The sequence below is a fragment of the Musa acuminata genome, chromosome BXJ1-8, assembly GCF_036884655.1.
Source record: "Musa acuminata AAA Group cultivar baxijiao chromosome BXJ1-8, Cavendish_Baxijiao_AAA, whole genome shotgun sequence".
Lineage (NCBI taxonomy): Eukaryota > Viridiplantae > Streptophyta > Magnoliopsida > Zingiberales > Musaceae > Musa > Musa acuminata.
The window spans coordinates 35,561,896-35,567,895 of NC_088334.1; positions in this window are offsets into that span (position 1 = coordinate 35,561,896).

A 6,000-nucleotide genomic window follows, 5' to 3' on the forward strand; every position below is an offset into this window, starting at 1 on the left:
TAACATACCGGACAATATAAGATTCATGCTTGTAATCATATATATCTAGATCGGAGTAGTTTTGATCTTAATTGAGTTAGTTTTGAGTGTAACTATGCTAACTTAATTAGGAGCCCATTGGGCTTAAATTAGGGCTGATTTGGGTTGAATGGAAGGCTCATTCAGTGACACACAATTGGGTTAGGCGGTAGAACCGCCTCTGAGTTAGAACGTATGAACTATACGATTTTGGAAGACCTGATGATAGTATCGCTAGTGTTAAGCGATGATATTGCCCAAACTAGCGATGTACCACCTAGACTGGGTGATGGAACCGCTAATGCACAGAGTGATAGGTGGTGGTACCATCGGTACCCCCAAAACCTAAGGATTTAAATTTTTGGCTTTATTTTTGAAGCCATTTGGGGTCTATAAATACCCCACTTATTCTTGTTTGGGTTAGCAAGAAAAAGAGTAGAAATGAAAAAGAATTCTTATGAAAAAAGAGAGTTGTAATCTCTCTTGAGTTGTTGAGTCTCTTCCTCTTTTGTAAAAGAGAGGTGTGAAGGTTCTCTCCTGAGCCTATGAAAAAGAGAAATGATTATAACAAAGGTTGTTGAATTTCACATATTGAAAAAAAGATCATTAGTGAAAATCGGTGGCATCGAGTGAAGAGGAATCGAGAGTGGATATTGATCAGGATGACCGAACCATTATAAAATTAGTTTTCATTCATTTTATGCTTTTTATTCCTATTACAAACTAATTTACTTACTCACTACTCTTACAAACGTCTTAAGTTAAACGCATTTCGATATGGGTTTGATCGAACAAAATTTTTGAAATCGATTCAACTTTTCAAAAGTACTAATTCACCCCTCCCCAGTGCCTTTATGATCCTAACATGATGTTCTTCTAATAGTGGATGGAGGGGTTAACATGATATATTCTTCTAATAGTGGATGGAGAGATATTCTTCACGAGATAGATTCATTCGAATAATGAATGATGAGAATTTATATCGCACTCCTAATAGCAAATTGAGTGGTATCCCTACTTGCCCAAGTAATAACACATTCTTTATAATAGACGATATAAGAACTACCTAACCATCACGTTTGACGACCAACTAATCCTCGAAGGGAATCACTCTCCTTGGTAGGGATAGATAATCAAGCATATTATTCATTCACACATACATTCAAAGAAATAATATAATAAAATATCATAAGAGATTATGCTTAATATATGACCTACTAAACTATGTCCATTGGTGGTTCTGTATAGTTGATAGGCTCATAACTCTTTTCACATAGTGCACTTCTAATATGGACCATTTAGTATGATCATATATACTACATAGTAACAATCATATCAATATCATTAATTTAATCTCAATAATAATAAAAAAATTACTAATTATTTCTAGATTATATATTTAGATAAGACTTTTAAGTTCATCAAATCATAAAAATATAAGACATCAATCTCTCAATAGTTCTCAATCAATCATAACCATAATTGGAATAGTCCAATTGGCTTGAATTAGATTGAAATTCAATTAGAGCCCAACTAAACCAACCTCTAATTTTTATTAAACTAATTTAGAACCATCCTAAACTCATTTAATTTGAACTTAGTTGGTTTCAGTTAAGTCAAATAAGCTTGAACAAGTCAAATTGGTTTGGAATCACCCTAAATCAACTTGAACGGTCAAGTTGGTCTAGTTCAATCAACTAGTGAGCTTAAATCACAAACTGAACCGACTTACCTATGTCTTACACTAGTCACATGTACCACACATGCTTGTCTCAAGTAGCAAGTTGAATAGAGGTGTAACGAGTTGAATAAAGGAGAGAAACATACTTAGCCCCAATTGCATAGTGTTGGATGGTTGATGATGCCTTATTGTCAAACAATGATTCTATTGTCCCAATGGTGTATCTGGTCTTTAGACTTGAGACACTAAAGATGTCCTGTATGAGTACTCCACTCTTTGATATCGGATATATCAGTCAGGAAGTTTCATATCTAGCACAATCGGTTATCGAGAGTGGCAGCCAACATTACAAGGACTATTGAGTGTTGATAGAGGATTATCCACTCTCAATGTCATGAGAGGAATATCTTATATATTCTTGCTAAAAAAAATCCTTGGTTAGGGTCATTTAGATTGAGAGAAAAAGAGTTCTCTGGGAGAATCCGATTAGAGCAAGACTTTAGTAGAAATTTTATGGGCCTGATAATACCATGCATAATATATATCTCTAGGGTATTAGATGGATGAGGAACTATAGATATATAATAACTAAGGATAGACAAGTCCAATAGATTGGATTCCCGTGTATCATCTAGGGACTGTAGCGTAGTGGCCTAGTGCATTCGTAGTTGATGAGTCGAGCAAATTATTATGGAGATAATAATTCACTGAGCCAGAAAGAGTTTTGATAAGTATGACTCATGACCAATTCAATATTGGGCCTAGAGGGTCACACATATATAGTAGGTATTGCGACGAGTAGATGTTTGAATATGAGATATCCGATAAGCCCTTGAATTACTAGATCCTATGGATGAGATTCAATAAGAGCCAATGAGAGATTATTCGATAGAGATCCACTAATCTAAGATGCTTGGGTAGTTGGATGAAGATCCAATACCCAATAGGGTAGGATCCATTATGGTTAAGTAGACAAGCAATCTCTATAAATAGGAGGCAACCAAAGACCCATAGGCCAGAGATTTTCTTGGTTGCCACCTCCTATTCTCCTCTCCCATTCTCCTTCTTAGATAGTAGGTATAGAGTTTTGGGTAGCGATTTAAGAAGCATTGTCGTAGCCTTGTTATATGGATCACCGCTAAAGATGAGGACGCTTGACTTCCTTTATCTTCTCCTATAGATCTGTAGGGATTCAGGGATATACGATCTCCTTAGGTAAAACATAACTCTGTCACATATGGTTTTAAGATTCATGGGTTTTTTATGCACCTATCTTCGTACGATGATGAACACTTTTTGGTATCAGAGCATGTGATGTCACCCCTAGATTTTCCTATAATGGTATCAGAGCTAGGTTGTTCATGTGAAAGATTGGTTTTGAACTGCATATGCTGTCTTTTAGAAAGGTTTTTGATGTCAAAATTGTTGAAGTAAAAGATGAGAGAGGGCAGCAACTATTGCTGCCCTCGTAGGTTGGCCAATGGCTGCTTGTAGTCTTCGTCGGGGCCTGGCCACCTACGGACTGCAGGCAAGCAGCTGCATGGGCAACGCTTGCAGGTGGCCTGCCCGCAAGGATGGGCGGCACTCGCAAGTGGGTAGAGGCGTCTGCGGGGGTAATAGCACCACCTGTGGGTGCTATGCTTGTGGGCAGAGGCACCCACAGATGCGGTAGCATCGCTTGCGAGCATTGCGCCTAAGGGTAGAACCGCCCATAAGCACATCACTCGTGGGTAGGGGCATGCCCGCCCGCAGTGGTCACCCCCGCTAAATTATGTTCGTCGTCGTACGAAGATTGATACATAAAATCTACAAAATTAAAAACTACGTATATGAAATAACGTCCTTCTTTCTAGTGGTGATCCATACATCAGGGCTATGATGACGCTGCTTAAATCTCTAGACTTGCTATCTAAGGAGGAGAAGGGGAGAGGAGAATATGAGGTGTCAACTAAAAACCTCTTACCTCTGAGCCTTTGGTTCCCTCCTATTTATAAAGGTCCCATATCAACTTAACCCTAATGGATCCTGTCCTATTGGGTATTGGATCTCCATTAAACTATCCAAGCCTCTTAGATTAGTGGATCTATATCTAATAATCTCTCATTGACTCATATTGGATCTCATCCATAGGATCCAATAATTGAGGGTTTATTGGATATCCAATAAGATAGGGGCTCCGACGGATATCTCATATCCGAACCTCTACTCATCGTAATGCCTACCATATGTGTGTGACCCTCTAGGTCCAATATCGAGCTGGCCATGAGTCATACCTGTTAGAACTCTTTTTGGCTCAGTGAATTATTATCTCCATAATAATTCACTTGACTTATCGATTGCAGACGTATTAGACCATTATGCCACAATCCCCAAACGATATAAGAGAATCCAATCAATTAGATATGTCTATCCTCAGTTAACATGTATCTATAGTCTTTTATCCATCTAATTGTAAGGATCAAGAGCACTAAGAGGGGGGGGGGGGGCGGGTTGGGGGGGTGAATTAGTGCAGTGGATAAAAACGTCAACTTCGTCAAATCTCTCGTACGATAAAAATCGTTTCCGACGTAAAACCAATTTCAGAAACTTAGCTTGAAAGAATATGTAAATGTATTGAAGGCAGTAAGCTATTAAAGGGGTTTGCAATAAGGTAATAGCAGGAAACAAAATGCAAACCAGAGAAGATGAGAGTTTATAGTGGTTCGGTCAATCGTGATCTACATCCACTCCTCTGATTCCTCTTCCGTCGAGGCCACCGACATCCACTAATGATCTTCCTTTACTAGGCGAAGATCAACCTCCTTCTTACACCCCTCTTCTCCTTTTACCGGGTTTAGGAGACAACCCTTACCAGCACTCACTCTCCTCTCTAAAACAGAATCTTAACACTCAAGCTAAAGGAGGGATTTCTCAACTGATTTCTACAGTGTTTCTTTCCTTTTTTGCTCTCTGTGCTTGTGTAAATTAACTAGGGATGAGAGGGGTATTTATAGGCCCCAAACCAGTTTAAATTTGGAGCTCAAAACTGTCATCTCCCAGAATTTCGGGGTCCTGGCGGTACCACCTCCTGACTGGGGTGGTACAACCGCTTGGCAGCTCGGAGATTGAGCCTCTGGGTGTTGCCATCACCTGACAGGGGTGGTTGCACCGCCCAGTCTTGCTCGGAGACTGAGCCCAGGTGGTGCCACCGCCTGACTAGGGTAGTTGCACCGCTTGGCAGAGCTCGGAGATCGAACTCAGGCGATTCCACCGCCTATTAGGGGCGGTTGCACCGCCCAGCCTAGCTCGGAGATTGAGCCCTGGGTGGTGCCACTGTGGCCAAGAAATTTGGGTCCGAATGGGTTGATCCATTCGGCCCAATTTGGGTCTGTCAAGGGCCCAATTGCCCCAAGATTAAGTTAATGAGATCACCTCCCATTTCTAACTTAATCATCATGCTAACTACGATATTTCTTAAGACATTTACTGCAACTTGCTCCAGTGCGTCAATCACTTCTTCCGGCGAGCTTCCGGTGAACTTCCGTCGATCATTCGATGAACCCTCGGTGATGCTCCTGCGGACTTCCGACAAACTCCTGGACTTGCGACGATCCACTTGGCGAGTTCCGATGAGCTTCTTTTGGCAAGCTCCTGGACTTCTCGGATTTGTTCCTGTAGAATCTCCGACGACCGTCCGGACTTTCGTCGAACTCTCGAACTCCCAACGTGATCATAGTCTTGACTCCGGAGCAACTCCTACTGCATGTCTTACATCCATTGTAGTTAATCTTGCACATGTAAAACAAAACTTCGATCGAGACAATTAATCCTAAGCAATTAACCAAGTTGTCCGGCATGTCATTGGTCCCTCGACGCTTCGTCCGATTTTTCGGCGCATCGTCCTCTCCTGCGGCCTATTGCGCAATCGGCCAGTTGACTCCGCAACGCCGATATCCTTGGCGCAATACCCTCTCTTCTTGGCTCGATGCTCGAGTCCACGACCCGAAGCCTTCTGTCGATACGTCAACCGATCCACCAGCCTAGTGTCTAATCTTCTGACATGTTCCTCCGGCACAACATGATTTTTCTTGCTTTAATTGTCTCATCCTGATCGAAGCATCCTGCGTCACTCAAAATGCATATTAAAACATAAACACATATCAAGTGGTTTCATCATCAAAATATGAGATTCAACAATCTTCCCCTTTTTGATGATGACAACCACTTGATGACGGAGTTAACCTTAACTCCCGGAGTTTAAAGAAACTCCCCCTATCAATATGCCATATTGATAGAATCTTGAATTCAAACTGAATTCAAGT